The sequence below is a fragment of the Ammospiza nelsoni genome, chromosome 1 (genome assembly GCF_027579445.1).
Source record: "Ammospiza nelsoni isolate bAmmNel1 chromosome 1, bAmmNel1.pri, whole genome shotgun sequence".
NCBI classification, from domain to species: domain Eukaryota; kingdom Metazoa; phylum Chordata; class Aves; order Passeriformes; family Passerellidae; genus Ammospiza; species Ammospiza nelsoni.
This window is the reverse complement of record NC_080633.1, coordinates 89,018,639-89,042,964: the sequence shown is the minus strand read 5'-3', so window position 1 is coordinate 89,042,964 and position 24,326 is coordinate 89,018,639. Positions and strand designations below refer to the sequence as shown.

The 24,326-nt window shown below is 41.0% G+C and overlaps 1 protein-coding gene across 2 annotated transcripts in view; it reads right to left on the bottom strand.

The window, feature by feature from the left end:
* LOC132082512 (poly(rC)-binding protein 3-like) overlaps nt 1–13,258 on the bottom strand; it is a 496,107-nt gene extending 482,849 nt beyond the window's left edge. For both annotated transcript variants that reach the window (XM_059487243.1, XM_059486931.1), the window contains exon 1: nt 12,833–13,258. The gene's annotated coding sequence lies outside the window, so the exon portion shown is untranslated. The remainder of the gene's footprint in view (nt 1–12,832) is intronic.
* Nucleotides 13,259–24,326: the final 11,068 nt, after the last annotated feature.

Sequence of the window (24,326 nt, the reverse complement as noted above, 5' to 3'; positions counted from 1 at the left end):
CTCTGTTTAGCAGGCTGTGGTACACAAGTACTCTTGGTAATGGAGTTGCAGCAATAAGGTCTGAACCATCTGAAGATGCCACCTGTTTTTCAATACTCAACTACTTTGATCAATCTTTACTACATAGGAACTTGGCATGCCACAGCTGGTATTTCCACGTTCTCGTACTCATCCAATTCTATCATGACTTGATTACTAAAAGTCAAGTTGAGAAAACCTTGGTTTACATAATCCCTCTCTGCTCCTCCTCCCCCCCATACTTCCCAGAAAAGCTGAAAATCTCTGATTTTGCTTTGCTTACCTTCATCTCTATGGACCTATCATATTTCCTTTTGGTTTTTTTTCATATTTTTTTATTTTATTTTCCCTTCTTGATTTCTAGAAGACCTAGTATTTTCTAAAGAAAGTAAGAATTAATTTGTAGTTAATGTAATTTTATTGATAAAACGGTTGAATTTTTTTATTTGCTTTGGTCATGTAAAAACAATCCCTGAATAATGAGGTGCCACTCACAGTTGAAAACTCTTTTGACAAGGCTTCAGTAATAACTCCAAACTGTGGTCCCTATGCTGTCCCATGAAATACAAAGCTCTTATAGGTTATTTTTTATTACATTATTTCCTATGACACCTCTCCCTGATGTGCTGATTCTTACCATAGCAACAGTATGTGGAAAAAGAAATTTGAAATAAAAAAGCATCCGAAGCATCCCAGAAAAACTGGTCAGACACTGCCATGACATATAATTATTATATTTTTTTCCAGATCTATAATTAATTTTTTAAGAAAAAAATCATGTGGGCTTTTTTTTCCTGTTTTTTTTTTCTTTAATAATAGCAATGTAAACAACACTTCTGTGTGCACTGCTGCATTCTTCTAAGCCAGCATAAACATCCTGGACCGATGAACAGAGTTAGTGCTAAGGGCTCTAGGCTCCTTCCCAGCCCCAACCTTTGTGCACGCACACACTGGAAATCTATTCCCCTACATGGATTTTGAATCCCTTCCATGCCCAGGTCTGCAGGACAAATATGACTCAGAGCTGACTCCTACAAACACTCCAAACCGCAGTCCTGCTAGGTTAAATGGGACAAATCCAACGAGGGAAGTTATTTGCCCACACAGGTATACAGAAATCTTTATGCTGTGACACACACCCCTTTTCCAGGAAGAGGACATCTACACCAGGATTAAAGGTAGCACATTACTAATGGATTAATGCCTTGCAGATAACATGCATAGTCATTCTGCAGGCAAGGCAAATGTCAACGGCCCCAGGAGAAAGCTCAAAGGAGTTTTTGGTGTTGGGCAGATGATATGAGTTACAGTTCCAGCTGCTACATTCACTGTGGAATTTTACTGTTTCAGATCCTGCTTCTTGTTGTAGTATTATAGCACTGACACAGTAAATACTACTTATTGTGGTCTTTAAAAAATATCTGATAAATAGAACTGTATCTTATCCATCCATGTCAAATTTCCAACAGAAACATAATGACAAATAATATGCAAGAAGTAGAAAACTGCAATAATTCCATTTTAGGTAAACACTAACTACCTGTAATAATAATGTATACAATTGCTTAAAATATTTCACATATAGGGGACTATGACTTTAAAGTTGCAAATGATGTAAAGCTTCGACATCACAACTTTACTCCTTGGTTTTTGAAAAAGAACAGAAATAGAAAACTGAAAATATTGTGTATAGACAAAATATTTCACTTCGAAGGAACCTAAAATGGTCATCTAGTCCAACCGCATGACCAATTCAGGGCTGACCAAAAGTTCAAGCACATTATTGTCAGAATACCTCAAACACAGGCTTGGGGCATCAATCACCTCTACAAGGAGCCTGTTTCAATGTTTGACCATCCTCTCAGTAAAGAAATGCTTCTTCATATCTAGTCTGAACCTTTGCTGGTCCAGTTTTAAACCATTCCCATGTGTCTCATCACTGGATACCCAGGAGAAGAGCTGAGCACCTCCCTCCTCATGTTCTCTGTCAGGAAGCTGTAGAAAGGTCACCCTTCAACCTCCTCTTCTCCAAATTAGACAAGCCCAGAGTCCTCAGCTGCTCCTCACAGGACAGATCTTCTAGCTTTGATGCCCTCATCTAGACACATTCAAAAACCTTCACATTCTTCTTAAACTGCAGGGCCCAGAACCCCCAGCACACAGTGCTCAGGGTGAGGGTATGCCAACATTGGTACTCACAGCTTTTTGAAAGCTATTTGAAATAAATTTTTGAAACATAAAAATACCAGCCACTTGAATTTCCTGCCCTCTATTTGCATTATACTTCAAGGATCACAAATAAAAAATACATCTTCCCTTTACCAGTAATTTTAAAACCAGAAGATGTGCTCATAATCAAAAGTTAGTAATTTCTGGCCTCCCAAATGAAGTACTTATTGGTAACAGAGTGCCAAAGCTACATGAAATCCAATGCATTCTTGATTAAGAATATTAGATAGTCCAATATTAAAATAACTTTGCTTAGAGCATAATGGCTACCTCCTATTTGAAAGACTGACTAATGCTTAGAATATTGCATCTGTGTAAATGTTAAGAACTCAACTCTCACCAACTGAAATTTAATCCAAAAGGGGAGCAGGACTTTTTTTCAAACTACAAACAAAGATTCTTTCTGTTTTACTTGAACTATTTATAGTGAGAAACCAGAACTAAGCCAAATGAAAATGAGTCTGCAAAAAACCCCATGGAGCACTGCACACTGGAAGATCAAACCTCCCAAAAGAGAAATGTGGCTAAGGCTCTTGACATATCATTTACACTCTGAAGGTCAATAGTGAAATCTGGTTTAAGGTTAGTCATCCATAAATGAGGAGCATGAAACCTATTGTGCCTAACTCTACACCATCATCTATCCTTCACAAGAACTCAGGAGTCATCACTCTAGCTGGCCTCTGTCCAGCAAGAACTTTGCTTTTAAAGTCCAGCAGTGAGCAGGACTGCTCCACGCTCTTAGTCAGTAAATATCTTACATTGAAGCTCAAGTACAACAGCTCAAGTAGTCCAAAAACAAAGTAATAAAAGCAGGCCATGAACATATTTAAGGGGAAAAGAAACCAGAAAACTGGAACAGCCTCCAAATGGAGTATGGGAAGTAAAAAACTCCCTAAATAGTTGTAAGAAGGAGTTTGATCAGTACATGAAAGGAATTATATGACATCTTGGCTGCAAAAGCAAGGGACTGAACTGCATAACCCAGAAGAATCAGTCATATCTTCTTATGAGCATGCAATTCTCTATAGGTATGTTTAAAGGGAGAAAATAAAGGTTTTAAAAATGTTATGAAAAGGCACCAGAACCCATAGAACATGATCAAAGCAAAATCTAAGAGAATCATCTAGCACTTACTTCTTAGACTTTCAAAATTTTTTATTTAAGTAAGTTAGCTAAAATTTTTAAAAATACATCTTTTATTCCAGTCTAGACAGCATGACATCATCTGCCCGCATCTTATTTCTCACAGGGCTGGATACATTGCTTTTTTTCAACCCTCTCTTCTAAAGAATGGAATCCATAATGCGGTTTAGCATGTGTCTGTGTATTCCTGCATAATCTAATGTCCCCATTTAATATTTTAAAACAAATCATTGAAAAGATAACCAGTAAGACCTGGGAGCTTTCTATTTCATTCATTACAAAATATATTCTAATCTTTTCCTCCTTTTCTCTGAAGGCATTTTATTCTGAATTTACTTTTATCCTTCTATATAGTTTCTTATTGCAAGAGAAACTTGAATCATGCATTACCATTTAAAAGTAAGCGTAACATATTCTGCACATGTATGGCAGACTGCAGGTGCAGCTCTGAGATAAAAGGGGCAGAAAAATGTTTTGTTTGGGAGCCATAAACGCTGGGTTAATAAAAAGCCAGGATGGAATATGCTGGGGGCCTCTGACGGGGAGGCACATGAAGGATGTGAGATGGAAGCCTGAAGCTTCCAGCAGGACTGCTGAGCTCTGGACTCTGTCATTCATAACAGAAGGAGGTGAAGCAAGCCCCAGGTCACAGGCACTGCTCGGCACAACCCTCTGCTCATGAGGGACAGGGCAGCTGCTTGTGAGGAGTAGGAAAAATGCCCTGCTTGATCATGTAATTAAAGACTGCACAGCAGGTGTGCCCATGAATTCAATACAAAGACAACATAAATACTCTCTTTTTGTGACTTTTAAATGCTTTATTTTGCCTCTTAGATGTTTTTAACATCTTTTTTCCTTTGCATGCAGCCATTTTAACTGCTCACTCTAAGTACTGTCCCAGGTGGCTTCTTCCTTCCATTGTGCTACCACTCCATGTCTTCCTAGCCAGACTCTCTTCTAAATAATTTATAAGTCAGAATCTCACCAGGACTTTCAGACCAAGAGCACAGATCCATCGTCAGCCTAAGTCAATTTTATGCTGCCTTTTCCTACGCCTCCCCTCCACTGTGCCTTGAGGCAGCTGTAGTGTTAATATGAGCAGTTAGTCAGATGGATCAAGGACCTGACTTGGCTAAATATTTTATTTTTTTTTATATTACCAGTTGCAGCACACTATTCAGAGGAAAGAAGGAGGATTGTGCAGAAGCAGTTGGAATTTAGACCAACTTAAGCTGATCTTGAAACTATACTTTAAACTGTCAGTGTACAGCTCCCTTTCAGCCTGCAATTTCGCCCTCTAACATTAGTTGTGCTTTCTTCCAATCCAGCCTCCAATCTCTGATATTTGTTATGTGCCTTTTATCTCACATTCTGTTAAATCTTATTAATCCCATCCCAGAGCAATGCTTTTCTCTCTTCCATCTTCTCTTAAAGACTCCACCACACTTACTTTTTTTTTTTAATTTTTGCTTATGCAGGTACTTTGTTACCCTTTCGTTTAAAAATTTCTTTGGTTCCTTATATTCTACTATCTCTCATTCTGCCTCACATTGCTTACACCTCTAGACTGTACTTGTATGTGTCACACACAAGCAAAATCTGCATGAGAGTGCAAATTTAGAACCTGCTTTTAAGATTTCAGCCTTGATGATCAAGCGTGAGTTTGCCTTTGCAATACATACTGGAAAGATCTCACAGGAGTGAAGGATCTGATATTATCCATATGGCACTGCAGATTTCACCTTCAGACTCGAAAGAATCAAAATCCTCCTCTTCCCAGATTCTTCCGTATTGCCAGGCAGGAGAATTCTGCCAATCCCAAATACTAACACAGGCACCTATCCCCCCTCAAAATACAGCTTTAAAACTAAACTGGTGGCTAGGAACAGTCACATTTACAATTCTTTTCTAGTCTCTACCCCACATTACCACTGAAAACTAACCGTAAAAAGAGAAGGAAAATAAATTACCTTCTCCTGGTCTTTTATTTTACTATCATTGCTGCTTAATATTTTGTCTGTGCACTACAAAACTCAAGGGTGGGGTTGCTGAGATGACTAATCAGTTGATGTCTGTGACACAGAAACATAGAATGGTTTCGGTTAGAAGGGATCTTTAAGATCATCTAGTTCTAATCCTTGTGCCATGGGCTGGAATGCTCAAAGACCCATCCAACCAGGCTTCAAACACTTCCAAGGGTGGGACATCCACAACTTCTATGCATAGCCTGTTCCAGTGCCTTACCAGTGTCTCGTCTCTGACATGTAAAGAGTAACCAATGAAGTATCCACCTGCTTCTAGAATTCAGAAAATATTTTTATATTAGATGAAAATCCAAATACAGACAAAATAATTTTTTGCACGTAGAAGGACAACCAGAAACATAAAGCTAAAAGACTGTATTTTTTATCATACAGAATTAATATATTTAAAAGATTCCTACACTTAACATGTGCTTTATTTAGACCTCAGATTTTAGAAAGAACTCTCAATTTATTTCATTATTCATGGAATCAAGCAGTGTCGTGTTGCAGAAATCAAATGAAAGTGCCAAGTAATTTTGGTTTAGCTATGCAGACTGCCTGAAACACGAGCCATCTCATACAAGATAAGATTCTCTGAAGTAATAATAATAGATACTTCACACCTTCCCCGTTGTCAGTGTTCTACCAGCCTGTTTGGAGTCTCTCACTTAGGCAAGAAATCTACTGAAGTTAAGAAATTAACAGGAATAGGAATTGCTGAATTTAGTCATAGCTCTGCTATCCTGTTTTACAGGTAGGAACAGTATCACACAAACCCCACATTCAGTGCCACTTTAGGAGATGTTTCTAAGACCTGCAATGAGAACTCCTGGGACCCTGACCATGCCTCTGTAATGGTTAAGTGAAAGATAAACTTAACTTTGAACTTCCATACTTTTACAACCTAAGTGGCTCCCCATTGGATACTATAAGGCAAAATGTATAAACCTTTTCAAAAGGCACACAAATGAAACAGAACACACTTCTCCATTGATATCACAACAGGAGAAGGAACCATTCACATCCTTATTTAAATACAAGTATTTACATTTGCTAAGTTCTACCTTTCCGTTCCTGTTACAGCCTCAGCTGGGTTATACAAATTTGAAACCTGATCTGCTCTGAGCTGTGCCTGGAAGGTGGCCATCACAGGGCTTGGAACCAGACGATCTTTAACATCCTTTTCAATCCCAAGTCATTCTATGGTTCTATGATTCTACAAAATTTCATTAAGTTTCCGCACTGCTGATAAACACTCTGATTTTATCCAGCAAAGAAGTCCAAAGAAGCTTGGAAGAACATCATGGCCAGGTACTTACTTGTCTTCTCCTTCAGAAAGACAGGCTTTTCTGTTTATTTTTTTGTTTGTACTGAAAGGTTTTCTAACCCCATCTCAGGATCCTATTTCCTTCCCAGCTCATGTTCCCTGTCTTTCACCACATTGTCTCTGAATACTGATGTACTCAAGGTTACTGAGGCAGCCATCATTACCTAAAGATAGTGCTTGAAACTGCTAAGGCTGGCTTGTAGATGTTTTATGAATTCACCGGGTGAAAGAATGACAATGGTATGACCGGTAAGAGAATCATACAGCCACAGTGCTTTATTCTACTAGAGCTCAAAGAACTCTATCACTTTGATTTGTACAAATTTTCAAATTTTGATTGCAGATTAAAAAATCTTTATGGGAGCTGCAGATGCCTCATTATAAAAGATACTGTTGTATGTAAAGTGCCAGTATCTTTGAAACAGACTGTGCCACTATATACCTGTGCTGGTTTTAACTGGGATAGAACTAATTTTCTTCACAGGAGCCAGTATGGGGCTGAGGTGTGGATCCTTCCTGGAAACAGTGGTGATAAGGCAGGGATATTTTCATTACTGCTGATCAGCGCTGGCAGTGTTGAGGCCTTTCCTGCCTCTCACCCCACCCCACCAGTGAGGAGGCTGGAGGTTCACAAGAAGCTGGGAGGGGACACAGCAGGGAGAGCTGACCTCAACTGATCCAAGAGATATTCCTTAGCCTACGGCACCATGTGCAGCATATAGAGCTGGGGGGAGGGATGTTCAGAATGATGATGTTTCTCTTCCCAAGTCACTGTTAGAGCAGACAGAGCCAGGCTTTCCTGGGGATGACTGAACACCTGCCACATCAGAGGAAGTGATGAAAGAATTCCTCATTTTGTTTTTCTTGTGTGTATGGCTTTTGCTTTACCTGTTAAACTGTCTTTGGCTCAACCCATGAGTTTTTACTTTTACTCTTTGGATTCTCTGTCCCATCCTGCTGGTGGGGCAGTGAGCAAGTGGCTGTGTGGGACTTAGTTGCCATCTGGGGTTAAACCACAACATGTCACTTAATTAATGAAATTTAATATTAACTATTAATAAATAAGAGGACTAATTTCTCATCAGACTTTTGAGGTTGGCCCTAAAACCTTGCTATAAAACTAACCACTTTTTAAAATGCACACAAAAGAGCTTGTCAAAAATTATTAATAGTAAATCCTTCTGCAACTATTTTAAGTAAACCAAGAGCCAAATTGTAATCAAGAAATGTATAGTCCTGAGCCATCCACACCTCAAAAGGCCAAATGAATGAACTAATTAAAGTATTTTTTCTGTCATTTACAGAAGACAAGCATTTTGCTCCTTTGGATTAAGTGTTCACAGCATCTAAATATATCTAATGCATAGATGAGAAAGTCAGATGTTGCAAGATCCATAATCAAAATTATTGGATTCATACTCTGTTAAAAGCCTTGCAGGCTAGCAGGAATCAATAGTGCATTATGTATACCGCCCTATAAACAAAATTTAAGTTTTGTCACTGATACAATGGCGGTGCTGGCACAGGCACCATCTACCAGCATGGAGCTGCAGAAGTGGATGGAGCAGGAGGAGCTGCCTCACCCCACTTTAACCTGTAATCACTTGGGCTGCTCCTAGCAGATTCTTTGGGACATGAGTGATCACTGGGACTTACAGTAAAACTCATTCTGAAAAATGCATTCCCTTTGAATTATGTTTTAAAAGGTGTCTCTCCTCATGAGACATGAAATATCATATTTATATCAAGCAAATTCTGAGCATTTTAGCTCCAGTGCCACAGCTCTTCTTGCATTTGGTTGGAATTGGTGGAACAGTTACACTTTGCTGTCTAAAGTTAGCAATAACATTCTTTCCCCATTCCTACAAACACTTTCTGCACACAAAACAACCTCCAGCCTACGCCGGCAAGTAGGGCAGAATAGCTGGATGAAAATCCAGGGAAAACTGGAGTAAATAAAAACACACCGCAAAGAAACACTGTAGCTGGAGACCCCTCTCCGGAATTACCTTTCACTTGATCTCCTACAAACCATTGTCATCAGGAAGCTGTGTTAGCATTGCCAGACTGTAATCTTCCCTAACTAATAAAAGGTAAACCAAGTAGACTGATGAACGCAAGCCATAAGACAAAGGAGTATATCACTGTTAAGGGTGAGGGAGCGCTTTGCTCTCTTAGCCCTGAACAACTCAGCCACTGCAGCACCAGATCATCAGACCTCCTGCTTTGCAGAGAGACACCCTCCTCCTGTCCCTGCCATGCCTGAGCACTTGTTACCTCTGACACTCATCCACATGCACCAAGAATGGGAAGGGAACTGCGAGTAGGCTCTGTTCAGCATCTGGTTCTTCAGAGTAACACATTTCTCAGGAGGAAAATACTAATTTTCTTCTATGCATAAGCAAGTACAACAGAAGAAAAATACCTATTTTATTATAAAGACCGTATTTCCAGCAGACAGAATGCAAATAAATAGTCGTCTTTGCTTAAGGTAACATCATTCATCTAAACGCGTTAAAATTACAAATATACACTCAGACGGAAATGCATAAATATATAGTACCACTTTAAACTAGTAAACAAAGAGGTATCTAAAGTGAAAAATGGATTTTCAGATGCTACTGATTTTTAATGTATACTGTAATTGCATTCTGCATGGATACAGATAAAACCACTGCACCCCAGCCCCAAAATTACCAGGCAGCCCTGTAACAGTTCTCATTTACTTCGTTAAAACTGTAAGAAAGTCTGTCATCAATACGGTTTCCTCGATAACTACACCCAAATGAAACAGCAACTTTGCCCTGCAACAAAATGTCACTGAACCTGATGGGTAGTTGCAATTTAGGACAAGACAAAATACACATGTTCTTCTTTTGTGGAACCACCACATCCACAGAATAAAAACTGCTTTGACTAAGAGTTTCAGACTCACATTGCAGAATAACATGGTGCAATAATACAAGAAAATAATTTCAGTTTGTGAGCAGTAGAGAGAAATCCCACCTTACTTTCACAGCAATAAGGTCCACAAACTTGGAGTGACTTATGAACACTCCATTATTTTGTTTATAGGAGTTCACAGCTTTAAAAGACTTGTTTCAAAAACAAAACAAACAAACAAAAAAGGCTTTAGAAGTGAATAAATCCAAGGTTTGATGCCATATCCAAATCTCAAAATATAAGTTAGAGATGTTTAATCTAGGTTAGTACATGACAGAACAAGCTAAGTGTTGGTGTGTTGTCACTCATGCCAGTGGGAACAACCCCCAGATCAAACTCAACATCAACCTTACTTCAACACTGTCATGCCCAGCTGAAAGCACTCCTGTCTTTCAGTTGTCATAAAAAAACCCCAAACACAACTTGCTCTTTTTGTGTACAAACATTCTTTTTTTTTTTTTTCACCAACAGCTAAGCAACCAACTAAAGGTTCCTAGTGTGTAGATTTTGAAGTGAGCACTGCTTTTCCTGAAGCAGTGAAAGGACATTGGGAGAATTCTCTTTAAAAGCTCCTGAGAAAAACAATGTTAAGAGTTTTCCATTTCCTGATATATTTTAGTGTTGTTGTGGTAAAAGATAGTGTCTACCTGTAAACACACAATATGCACCTAAAGTAAAATCTAAACAAAACGAGATCTGCTGTCAATAGCATCCTTTGGAAATATCCTAAATCCTGATATGGTGAGATAAAAAACCATGAAGAGTGCTGATCACAGGTAACTCCTGGTGACTTCAGTAGGAGTAGTGGATATTTCAGTGGATTAAAACGAGGTGGCACAATTTTTATCTGCAGAACAAGAACTGTTCTGTGCTACATGTGATTTTAACAGCAAACTCTATCAAACCAGAAAAATTGTATCACATTGCAGTGCTTACCAAGAAAATATGTTTAGCCAGCAGTCAGGGTTCAGCAGAACCACAGATGACAAGCTAACATGCATCCCCCATATTTATTTATCTAAACTGCCAGTGCACTGTGCTCGTTTTCCATCCCTTTTTCTTACCCTGCATCCCTTCAAGAATGATGTACACAGCACATCAGGTGTCTCTCCCCTCACAGCTATCAAGCATCAGGAATGTCACATCTCACTCAAAGCAGGCTTCCCACTTTCACAATCAGCCAGCCACAGCAGAAAAAAAAATTCCAAGGCAAACTTGTGTAAAATATTTTAATTTTGGCTAACAAGAAATGATGAAATGTCCCTTGATAGCACAAGACTATTTCCATGACTGCTCATTTTTACTGAGTGCTATCTATGCAGCACGAGGAAAGACAGGATGTTTTGGAATTGCACCAACTAGACAGGAAACATTGATGTTCCTGTACCCATTAAGGCCTCCAAACACAGATCACAACAACCATTTTAGCTCATTTGTAAACTTTTAGATACAAAAATGATTCAACCTGTTAGAAAACCATGTATACCAAGTGCTCTTTCACTTTGTATTTGTATTTTATAATTAAATTCAGGTCTCACAGCCAGACAAGTGTTAATACTTTTGAGCTAATATCTGAAACTGTGTACCATTGTGAAGCCAGTTTTCCTTACAAGTTCTTAAGCAAAATCGCCGCTTGTTTTGAAACAAACAAGAGAGATGTGAAAAATCCATGAAAAAGAGCTAGAGGCTGTTATTTTGTTTCATATTAAGTGACACTTGGCAAATGGCACCCTGCAAGTTATGCCTTAACACCTTGTTAAAATGCAACTAAAATCTATATTACCCGCTTCATACACAAAGGTAAAATACATAATTGAAGGCACACTAAAAGACTTGGGGGAAATCCATGAAACATATAAATTACTTGATTGCCTCTGAATAATAAATCATTCCCCAGCAATTTATAATAGACTGTTTTACCATAAAAGCACATTTCTGCACTCAATAGGCACAGTTTTCTGAAGAATGAAAAACAGTCTAAAACAACTTTGGAATTGGGAAGTAAGCTGGACTCCAATGCTCCTGCTAGCTGACCAAACTGATAATGTTTCAAGTCTCTTTTTCTCACTGAACACTAATATGTAACAGCAAACGATCCATTTGCTCTGGATCACAACTCTTATTTTCCCCACTCATCCCTGGAATAACACTGTCTCGGGCTGCTGGAGGAACAGAAATGCTATCCCTCCTCATTAGCTGTAAAGTTTTCCTTTCCTGCCCTCCTCTACTGAGAAGCCAGGAGAGGAATGGGAGCCATCACCTTGAAGGTGCCAGCAATGATCTATGGAAAGATGTTCTGGAGCAAGGGTACTGAACTCTGGGGAGAGCTCTGTAGCTTTCCTGCATCCCTGACCAGCTTCTCCCTCAGCAGCCCCTGCTGTGCTCCTTGCTCCATGTACAGGGACTGTTTGGTGGCTTTAACACTCATCACCCCAGGAACACGAAATACAAATGCACTTTGCACACTCACCCACACGCTCACTCGCTCTCAAGACACACGTGCACACACACACAGAGCTCCCTTGGCACTACATGCAATTCATTCCAAGTCCCCTGTGTATTGCTTCAAAACAGAAACCAAGCATACACACAGAAAGAAAAAAAAACAAAAAACAAAAAACAAAAAAACCAAAAAAACCCCAACAACCCAAAAAAACCCACCCACCACCAAATCCCAACCAAACATCCCACCAAAATAAAATAAAAAAAACCGAACAAATAAACGACACAGCAAGGAGGAGGGAATGAGGAAGGGAGTGGGGGGTAGGACGAAAGGAAAAGGAGAAGCTTGTTTTTTGTTTTTTTTTTTTTTTTCCTGCTGTTGCTGTGGCTCCCAAGCATGCAGCGCTAAGGAAGAGTAGTTCCCCACTTTCATCAGCTAGCTACATCCTTGGGATAAAAGGGAGCAGTCCGGAATGATGCTGAGGCTGCAGAAGGCAAAATAAGGCTTTGCCTGACTCCCCGTGAAATTCTCTCCTCCACATCCCCTCCTCCCTAAAACCTGCCCTAAATGGGGAAAAAGCAAAACAAACAACAAAAAAAGGAAAAAGAAACGAAATCAAAATACCAAAAAAACCAACCAAAACTAAAAAGAAAAAACAAAACCAACACACAAGGAAAAAAGTGATGAAAAGACACAACTCACCTTAACAAGGGGTGTTGGATGGGGTCAGAGAGGAGGAAGGGTATAAAAAGATCTATTTTTAGCAGAGGTTGTGATAGTATTGAAACACACAGACACAGGGTTTGGAAGCAGGGAGAAGAGTATAAAAAATGAGGGGAAGAGAAATTATCAAGAACGTGTAAGTCAGTCTGGCAGGAGAGAGGAGAATCCCCAAGAAAAAAAAAAATTAAAAGAAAAAAATAAATTTTAAAAAACACCCCAAAAAACAACCACCAAAAGCCGAGAGGAGAAGGAGGGAGAGCGTGGCGGTGCCGGGGTTGTGTTTTGTTTCTCTTCGCTGGGGGCGGGCGGAGGCGGCGGGGCGGGGGTGTGGGGGGTGCTGTGTTCGCGCTTTCGCCGAGGGCCCCTCGCTGCCTCCCCGCGGGGCTCCGGGCGGCTCCGGGCGGCCGCGCTCGCTCCTCGCCCGGCTCCGGCGGCTGCGGCGGGCGCGGCGCTCCCGCGGCTCGCTGGGGCTCTGCAGCCGCGTTCACGCCGCCGCCGCCGCTCCTCGGCCACCCCCGCGCCCGCGCTCCCGCCGCCGCCGCCCGCGGGCGCCCCCCGCCGCCAGCGCTGAGGGCCGGGGCGCTGAGGGCCGCGCCGGGGCGCGCCGGGCGGGCGGGACGGCGGCGGGGCGGGGGCTGTGCCTCCCCGCGGCCGTGCCGAGCCGAGCCGAGCGGCTGCGAGGGGAGCAGTGCCCGTGCGGGGCCGGGGGAACCGCGGTGCCCGCCCGCGGGATCCGTGCGGGACCCGGGCTCGCCCTCCGGGCCGCGGTGCCCCCCTCCCGCGGCGCCCGGCAGGGAAAGGGAGCTCAGGGCTGGGGAGTGAAAGTTGGGCATGCTGGAGGGCAGCCGGCGTTTTGACAGCTGAACGCCGCTTATCTATCAGCGATCGCTCGGTGTCGTTGGGGAGAGCATCTGTAAGAGCCGGGAGCTGAGGATTGCGCTCATTCGTATCAAAAGTAGTAAAACCGCGTTCAGCCGTGCCTTTAACGCGGAAGCGTGGCTCACAGAGAGCGGCGCCAGCAGATGATTTTCCTTCCTGGTCCAAATGGAAGCTACTCGCAACATTCTGCTGATGAGGACCATCGGCGGGTCACATTTATCTCAAACAGCTGACAGAATCCAGAAAACATGTACATGTCACTGAAGGAAGATTTTTACCGGACTTGATGCCCTCAGGAGTACTTTGCAACTAAAAATAAATCCTGTTAAAGTTGTTTTTAAGCAGATAAATATTAAAAAAACCCCAAAACTTTGGTCACCTTTTTACATTTTCATTCCTTAGACTGAATGAAATAGAAAAGAACCAAAAAAAAAAGAGAACTTCAGTGCAGATAAGTGAATGAGCTTTTAAAAGTACTTTATTTCTATCTACAGCACTATTAGCAACTGCAAGTAAATATGTCTGTTTATGACTTGTGATTTTGAATTGGCATTGTCCCATAAATGATGAGAGCAAATGCAGACCAAGCTGTTGGATCCACAACCTGCAACTGATCTACAAGCTGTGCTTCAGCACCACTGCTGCACTGAGATAAGCATATGTAGTAAATAGTAGAAGGATATGCTCCAATATGCAAACTCTGTAAGTGTACATACTTACTCCATAAGCGCATATAGTAAATAGATGTAGTAAATAGTAAAAGGGTATGTTCCAGGATGTAAACTGATGCTAAGAACGATGCTTACTCACACTAGTGTTGGCTGTTGATAGCTGGCAGTAGATAGAGGTATCTAGAATGTGGAGGTACCAGGGTATGAAGTGGTTGCTCCTAAACCCTGTCCTGGGTACCCACCGAGAGGATGCTGTGTGAACCAGCTGCCAGTGGGGGGTCTGCAGGCAGCCTTGATGAGCAGGTCATGGTGGCCAAATGGTGGGGAACCAAACCATCATCAAGGGATGTGGAGTGCCTAGTTTTATTTGCTGTTCAGCGTGGCTCTGGCCTCACAGGTGCCTTTGGAGCACTCCCACAGGAGCTCTCAGAAATACAGTAGTTACCTCTGTGCTCTGGCTTACCACTCACTATCAGCTGAAATAGAGGAGGAGGTAAAACAATTTGAACCCAAGTCTTGGTTAGAACCAGATTATCCTTGCACAATAAAATAAAAAAATACATCCTCAGAATGAACCAAAAAATTGATTATTCTGTATTTTAACTCTATTTTCCCCCTCCAGATTAAAGGCACTTGCTCTGGGTTTACAGGAAGGAGGAACTGGAAGAATAATGAACTTTCCAAACCTCTCATATGAAATAGAAATAAAATAAGAGCTTGTAGTTACTTAAGTGAGCTTCTCAGAGGAATCAGAGGAAGAAGATCCTCTTCTGTCTTGTTGTGGGCTCAATTTCTTCCCATTTCTTCTCTGGTTTCTTCTTGCACCAAATTGTTCAGGAGTATAAAGGATGAACCCAAGAGTTTACAGGTTTTGGACCATGTCTCCCTTTTTTAAAAAAACTAAATATATACAGGATTATTCCTAGCCACACTAAAGGGAGTAGACATTGGAAATAAACTTTGTTATACTTTGGGTCTTGATTTCCACAATAACTAAGTTGGGAAAACATTTTATACGTTAAAGTATAATGTTTTATACATTTTGCTAGTAAATATTTTCTTTAATTTCAGTTCATTTTCAAGAAACTGCATCTCAGTTAGCATGTATTTACATGAACTCTCATAGCTTTTTAATATTTATGAATCATCTTGCACTGTTACAAAAGCATCAGTTTACTGTAAACCACAGGTCCATTCAGCATGCAGTGTGAGGCTGTGACCATTACCAACTCCCTTAGCTGCCCTGTGCCCAGCAATATCAGGGTAGTACTTATTGTCAATTATAACTCTGTGTCCCTATTGACTTTCCCAAATTTGCACAGAGCTATTATTTTTTATTCCAACTAAAAACAAAACCAAAAAGCTAACAAAACCAAAACCCCCTTTTGATGAGTGGCTTTATAGTTGAATGATGAAAAGCACACACACTGGTGATGTTCAAGATCACCCAAATACAAAATGTTCAAATGCCAGCATATCTTTGTAAAATGTACGTTTCAGTTTCCATGTCACAGGATCTGCATATTTAATGTCTGATTTGCAAGCATAACTTGGCACTCAAGCCTTTTGCATGCTGGGAAACAGTTTTACAGTTTAAACATACATTTAAGTGGATGGAAATGATGACAAAGGTTAAAATCAGGGATTTTTTATTGTCTATAGAACTTCTGTAGAATTTCTTGTTTTCCAGAAGACAATATGTCTGCATTAGAGATAATTGTCTAAATTGCTCAAATAACCCAAAGGTAGTCAGAAAGGTTATTGAGAGAACAAGACAGAACATCTAAACTGACACAAACAAAATCCTTCCTCACAGGTCACTATATTGCTTTAGGGTGTCACTGTTGCTGCAAACAGTTGCTGCCAGGCAGCTTTCCTCTGGTTTTCATTCATGCTGTCCAGAGGAAGACAGACTTTCTGTTTTGTTCATTATGAAACACACAAATCTTGTATGCTGACAGAGCAGCAAAGCAGAGAGATAAAAACTTCAGTTTGGGTACTGTATTTGATGTCCTTGTACTGCTAAGAGGTATGAACCAGGTCACCATGACCCCTTGTGAGTCTCTAGTACCCATTGGCAGAAATTTGATCTTCTGCAGGGTAGACCCAGCCACAAAGCACCTTGCTTCCATTGAACCTGTTGTAGATGCCTGCAGATCTCCACTGCTGTCAGTACTGCTCCCTCAAAGCCATGCTGCAGACAACATGAGGTGAACCTTTGGTGCAGCATCACCTTGACTACTGCGTGTGATTCTCGGCTTCAGCTTTTAAGAAGGATGCAAAGGTCCTGGAATGCATCCAGAGGAGGGCAACAAAGCTGGTGAAGGAGCTGGAACACCTGTCCTGTGAGGAGCAATTGAGGATTTCAGATTTGTTTAGTTTGGAGAAAAGAAGGCTGAGGGGAAGCCTCATTGGTCTCTACAGCTTCCTCAGGAAAGGACTTGGGAGGGAATCTTCCTTGGGAGGGAGGTGCTCAGCTCTTCTCCTGGGTACCCAGTGATAGGAGACATGGCAATGGTTCAAAACTGTGTCAAGGGAGGTTTAGACTGGAAAATAGGAATAATTTCTTCACTGAGAGCATGGTCAAACACTGGAACAGGCTTCCAGTAGGGGTGGGCAATGCTCCAAGCCTCTCAGTGTTTAAGAGGTATTTTGACAATGTCCTTAATAACATGCTTTAACTTTTGGTCATCCCTCAACTGGTCAGGCAGTTGGACCACATGGTCATTGTAAGTCCATTCAAAATGAAATCTTCTCCTCTCCTCTCCTCTCCTCTCCTCTCCTCTCCTCTCCTCTCCTCTCCTCTCCTCTCCTCTCCTCTCCTCTCCTCTCCTCTCCTCTCCTCTCCTCTCCTCTCCTCTCCTCTCCTCTCCTCTCCTCTCCTCTCCTCTCCTCTCCTCTCCTCTCCTCTCCTCTCCTCTCCTCTCCTCTCCTCTCCTCTCCTCTCCTCTCCTCTCCTCTCCTCTCCTCTCCTCTCCTCTCCTCTCCTCTCCTCTCCTCTCCTCTCCTCTCCTCTCCTCTCTTCTCTTTGTAATAAAAAAATTCTAAATCATCAAGGATCAATTGAATGGTGCATATTAGTGATATGTCTGAAAGAGGCATGATGCCAGTCTTTCTGTCCTTGTTGTTGGTATGTGCAGATGCTTGTTTTATCAGTGTAAGTTAGAAAGGGAATTTCAGGCCAATAAGTAGATTTTTAAAATAATATTATTGCACATAAATGGAAATATTTATTGTTTCAGTCAGTTTGGGATTCTCTGACTGTCCCTGATGTCTAGGCTTTTATCTGCTTCACCTGAGTATGGTAAGGTCTGTCAGTCATGCCCAGGTGTGATAACCACTTCACAGATTATGGACATTCTTGCGAACTTTTCACAGAGCATGTCAAAATCTTCATTTAATGTACAGTCTCAAATTTAGTGTGGATGTGCAAGCAGTAGTACTTGAAATGATTAGGAAGTCCCAAGAGATCACAGATATACCAATTACTTTAGACTATGCTCTTTAAGAAATCACCTTCCCATTACCTATTATTGTGTGAGGGGTGTAGCCTTGTGACTTTACTTTCTCTTGTACAACACAATAGAAGCATGAGCTCCTTGGGTTTTACTAGTAAGATTTACTGCATTTATGAAAGAAGGTATTTCACAAGCAAGTGCTGTTAGAATTCTGAAAATGAGACCACGGAATAAAAGCTAAAATAGGCTCTTGAATTTAAAAAAAATAAAATAGGAAACAACATTGAAATGGAACTAGTCTAGTCTAGTCTTCGGACTAGATCACCAACCTGAATAGTCTTACAACAGCTTATTGATTGTTTTGTTAAAATTTTTATGCATTCGCCAATTATAATCAAAGGCTTCTTTTAAAATGCTATTATTCTAGCCTACGTGTCCTTAAAATTATAAACATTCCTAATTCTGTGTAGTGTTGAGTGAGTTGTTTGCTAGTTGATTGCAGTTTGATTCAAGTGACAGCAATTTTAAATATCTAACTACATATTAATAGAAATATGACATGCACTGTCATATTTTTGCTCTAAAATTATTAGCATTGTGATAGATCTGGATGCGATTTTACATAATTTGAATTAACATAAACCAGGCTAATAATGTGCACTTATGAGCAAATCTTTTGTTCCAGACTGAGGCAGAGCAGTTGAGCTGGAACTCAAGCAGACAAATGATGGAGTTATGGAGAGAAATCCCTTCTCCTTCAGCAGAGAAGGAGCTGTTATCTTAAGTTCCTTATTAAAATGAAAGCTTCTACCCTCTATCAGAGAAAATGCCTGTTGCGATCACTAGCCCAGAGTCACAGCTGTATTTGAGTGTCTGCTTCCTGTCAAAACTGCTTAAACTACTAAGGATTACTTGTGATACTTTGGCTTGTATGGGGGTTTGTGGAGGGTTGTCATACCTAAACTTTCAATATTCATTTAAACTGCCATCCCATCAGTCCTTTCTAGGACAAATTAGTAAATACGTGTCTTCAGATGATGGTGATGAGCACTTCCAGCTCCTATACTCCCACCAATTAATTGCTTTTTGTTATTGAGTCTATTTCCTGCATCCTTGCGAGGATGTCGCACAGACCAGGACTATTTGACTTTTGTGAAAGTTGCACTACTCCCAATCACTTTTTGTGTTTCAGCAGGTATGTCACACACTCAGCAGCAGCAATGCAAGGGGATTTGTCTCTTACCACCACACATACTTCTTCCAGAAAACAATCAGCAAGTTCTCAAAATTACATTCCATTTCAATTATTTATTAAATGACGATCGCATTTTAGAAAGTGAGTAATAGAATCAAGAATGGCTTGGTTTGGGAGGGACCTTAAAGGTCTTCCAATTCCAACCCTCCTGCCATGAGCGGGGACAATTTTCACTAGACCAGGTAGCTCAGAGCCCCATCCAGCCTGGCCTTGCTAGCACCCTGTCCTTCTAACATTTGCATGCCATCCCAGAGCTTGCCAGGAACAAGCCTGGTGCAGTTCCCCGCTCCCATCACATCTAGTTTAAAGCTCTGCCAATGAGCCCCACTAGTTGTGGAGCAAAGACTCTGCTCCCTCACTGAGAAGGGGAGTTCTACCTGATGCCAGCATGCCCAGTGCTGCGTAGGCTATCCCATTGTCAAAGCCCACAACATTTTTGTGGTGACAGCAGCTGTGGAGCCATGTGTTAACAGGCTCGGTCCACCCATTGCTTTCAATGTCTCTGCCTTCAACTGGAAGTATAGAGGAAAAAAACCTTGTGTCCTAGATTCCTTTAGCAACAGTCCCAAGGCCCTGAAGTCCTTCTTGATCATTCTTGGACTATGTGTTGCTACTTCATTGTCCTCTACATGGCAGAGCAGTAATGGGTAGTAGTCTGAGGGCTGCACTGGGCTAGGAAGCTTCCTGGTGATGTCCTTAACCCCAGTCCTAGGGAGGCAGCAGAGCTCCCTGTGGGTTTGGTCTGGTCAGCATATTCCCTCCATGCCCCTTTGGATGGAATCGCCTACAGCTGTTTCAACCCACCTTTTCCTACTCTTGGAAGTGGTTGTAATGAGGTGGGTTAACCTTTCTGATTGTGGTGACCCCTCTGGTGTAACTAGACCTTCATCCTCTTCCTCCTTTGGCTGGCCTTCCATGCACAGAGCCTCATGCATTTTGTGTCGAGGCACCTGGGGAGTGAAGTGGGTGAAAAAGGATTTCACTTGCCACCCCGAGTGAACATGGACTACCCTCCATGTACACCTTTCTTTACAACTTCTACCTTCTCCTTGCTAGGGGATGAAGAAAGGACCCCTTGATCCTGAATTATTTCTCATGTCTGCTTCTGTCTCAGGGAGGCCAGAGCTTGATTACACCAGTCTATCTCCCTTTTTGATTCTCTAATATTCCTTAACCTTTCTACCTCATACTGTAACTGATACCATGAGCAAGTCATGCACCTGCTCACATTTGACACAGCAGCTAGTCCAGTGAAAGGCTCAGGTACTCCCCACAGCCTGAAACCTGAACAGCTCCATGTTTTTCTGGGAGCTGTGCCTGGGTCACTACATGTGTCCTTTTTGGTGAGTGTAAATGTCCTGTCTCCCCTTCAAGTGGACACCGTACCCGAGCTCTCTTGCCAAGGGCCTCCACCTAAACTGGCTGTTTGAGCTGCATTGCCCCAGTGCCTTTCCTGCTTGCCCTGCCTGCGTGAAGTGCTGCACCATGCCCTGGATAATGCACCACACCCTCTTTACCCATGAGCATGAGAGCATGCTGCTTATTTCGGCACCTGGAACCATACACACAAGGCTGACCTCTACAAGCTCTTTCCAATGGATCTGAATGACACTGGCTCTTCCCCCATGCTATTAGCTTATTTATTAAACTTTTGTAGGCTATCTGTTCAGACTTATCGGTAATTCTTATCTGACCAAGAAGATTACTGACAGGTTCATTCATTTTAAAAGGAGACTAGAATGGATTTCTCATTTGCTGTCAGTCCATGTTCTTCATTTGTCAGAAAAAAAGTCAAAGCTTTCTCTTCATTTGTCAAATCTGTCTTTCCCATCATATACAATGAGTCAGAGATTACAGCTCATCTCAACTACTTATAGCAAATACATTGTGAACAGTAAGAATGAGATTGCTTGACTCTACAGTGCATGTACATAGCTCATAGCATGTAGCTATGCTGCAGGACACCATTGGCAAGATCAAGCCAGGAAAATAGAACAGCAACATATACAAGAGTCCTGCTCCACTCACAGCTACCCAAGCTTTGTCTTCTTGGTCTCTCTTGTCTCTGATGCTTGTGACAGAAAGACATGACGTCTTCTGCCATTGTGCATGCAAAAAAGCGTCAGCAGGATTCTCTTAAGGAATCAGCTGATTCTTTTGAATTCCAGTGAGCTTCTCAAATTTTTTGCATCCCAAGCATATTAACACTCAGAATCACAGAATCTATCACAGCATGGTTGGTGATCAAAGAGGCCTCTGGAGATCACCTAGTCCAACCCCTGCAGGTTCACCTAGAACTGGTTACACAGGATCACATCCAGGTTTTGAGTATCTCCCGAAAATGAGACTTTGGGCAGCCTGTTACAGTGCTCTGTCACCATCACGTTAGTTTTTCTTCATACTCAGATGGAACTTCCTGCATTTCAGGTTGTGCCCATTGCCCCATGTGCCCATTGTCACGGGGCATCACTGAAAGAAAGTCTGGCCCCATCCTCTTGACACCTGTCCTTAAGATATTTGCGTGTATTGACAAGATCACTTCTCAGTCATCTCTTCTCCTGATTAAACAGGCCCAGCTCCTCAGCCTTTCCTCCTCATCAGACAGATTCTCCAGTCCTGTAATCTTTTCCATAGCCCTACTCTGGATCTCATCTCACAACATCCAAGTAAGATGAACAAAGCAAGACTGGAATTCATTGTCAGGTTCAAGAGAAAATCCAGATCATCAGACAAGTCTGTGTGAAATCAATCTACAAGTCAGGGGCAAGATCAACTCCAGTGATTTCTGGGCACATCCATTGTGACAGAGGAGATCTGAGATTAAGCTGGAAATTCAGACTGCAAATCTCCCAAAGCATAGCCAAGAAAGAGATTAAGAGCTTAAACAAGCCAGTGTGTCCATGGGCAGTGGTGTGAGTCAAAGGCCCTGATAAAGCTGGTTAGTGCCACTATGGCTCATTAATGCATTCAGAGCCAAGAGATGTTGGTGAAGTGATGGTGAAAGAAACAAGGGAATTATCTCTGCTCCCTTCTTTGTCTGTTTTATGCTGACAGGAGGGGGCACAGAAAAAGAGAGGAGATGCAAACTAGATGTGTAGTAATAAGCCAGTTTAGAAATAAGAAAAAGAGGAGGATGGAGGGGATGGGTGATTACAAGCTAGAGAAAAAGGAAACAAAAGCAATCTGTGTGAGAACTGAAAAGAGAAAAGAAAGGATGGAACAAAAGAGTAATGAGGAAAATTGTGGCTCCCATAAGCATAATGCAGTTATAGAACAACAGCACTTCTATGGAAGTAAGGGAAAAAGCTTGAGTATATGTGTTTATTCTATCTATTTTGTGGCAGCTGGAGCTTTGCCCTTATGACTGTGCCAAAAAGAGATAACGTCTTACAAAATCATTATATTTCATCTCTTTATTCTCTCCTTCAAGTTTCCTTCATTTTTACTTTACATCTTATTCTGCTCTGATGAAAGTATCTCTGCTTGCCATGGGTGTCTGTAGGATTTCCTATGAAGATGTCTATTTTTTTCCCTTTGTTTCTACTTTTTGTTTTCCAACTTCTGTCTGTAACCTGACCTGTGCCATCAATTTCCTATCACCTAAGTAGCATCAGGTCCATAGCTGACCATGTCTTGCTCTCTTTCCTTAGGTATGTATTTAGTTCTCTGTTTACTTTATAAGGAAGGGACTACTTCCATTGTAGGGGGATAGAATATAAGAAAATAAAGATATTGCAGAAAGTAGTCTTACCCCTAATGAGTTGCAGCTAGGTTAATGAGCAAATATTAGGAGCCGGCCTGACTTTAACAGGCCACAGCTGTAACCAATTACAGACAGTGCTATAAAAGAGAAGAGTGCTAGAAATGTGTGGGTTGAGGGGGGAACCTGGAGTCTGTTGGCTGCTTTGTGAAGAAGAAAGGGTTAGTGCTCTGAGGAGATGTCCATGTGAAACACCAAGAAGGTATGAAACTTTAGTGATGAGGAGGCAACAGTATGGAACCCCTGCAATAAAATGACAACATTCCATTGATTTAGAATTTGAATTTGCAACAATGTGAGTGTAGATTTACACCAGGAGAGCTTAGATCAGATCATCATTAGTTGTGTCTAACATTTTTTCAACCCATGTCAAAAATGCTTCTTTCACCTTAATGATACTACTTCTAATTTCATGTATCTTTAGCCCTTCAATTATCAGTTCTTCTGATATTTCTCTGTCAACTCAGATTTTCTTGCTGTCATTTTTCTCTTGCTTCTTAATCATAGATTTGGGCACAGTTCTCATTGTCCTTGTCAACCTTGGACTGATGAACAATTTTGCAAAATGAGAACCAAATGTATTATCATTTTATGCTTGCACATTTGGGAGTATTTTTTAAGATAAATGTAAATTCCTATTACTTTGTTGTGTTAAAATACTCCACAGTCCTTTAATATTTCACAGTTTTACCTTTTTCATGTTTCATGGTTTTAATTCAATTAATGACCAGAATATAGGGGAAAAAAGTAGAAAACTTGCCAAGTCTTTTACAGTTGTAGCTCTGATTCTTTTTGCAATGGATTTCGCATCCTGCTTTCAGAATAACTGAACCACAGCATGAATGAAAATGTTACTTACCTGGACAAGTGAAGTGAAAATACAAAAGACAATAAGAAATATTTCAATGAAACATACATATTACTCCATTGTTGTGTAGTTATATTGTGGATGGTAACTTCTGACTGTATTTGGAAAGAGATAGTTATGTGTGAATTAATCAGAGTCAATTCAACTTTATTAAGTGTAGTTTACCCTTATGCTTATAAATCTGGCCTGTAATCCAATTTGCTCTCACTTTTATATTTAAATTCATGCATGATCTGACATAGTTGATAATCTCAATTACCACAATTAATTTCTCCTTTCAGAAAATAATACATGAAGCATCAGATTTATTGAACTGACCTATATAGTTTAAATCAAGTCTAATGTAAAAGTTGTCAGGAAAAAAACCATGCCTTTTTATTTTTTAAACTGACACGTAGAAGGTGTTTTACTGTTTCTGCTATGTGATAACAGGATCAGACAAGATGTAGTCCTTTAGTATGGAAACGGGGCCCATACTCAAGTTACTTTAATTTTAATAAGAGGAAATTATATTTATTACTTGAAATTGTTAAATATTGAGTGTTGAACAGGGAATTTGCCAAATTAATTGAATTAGTGCGT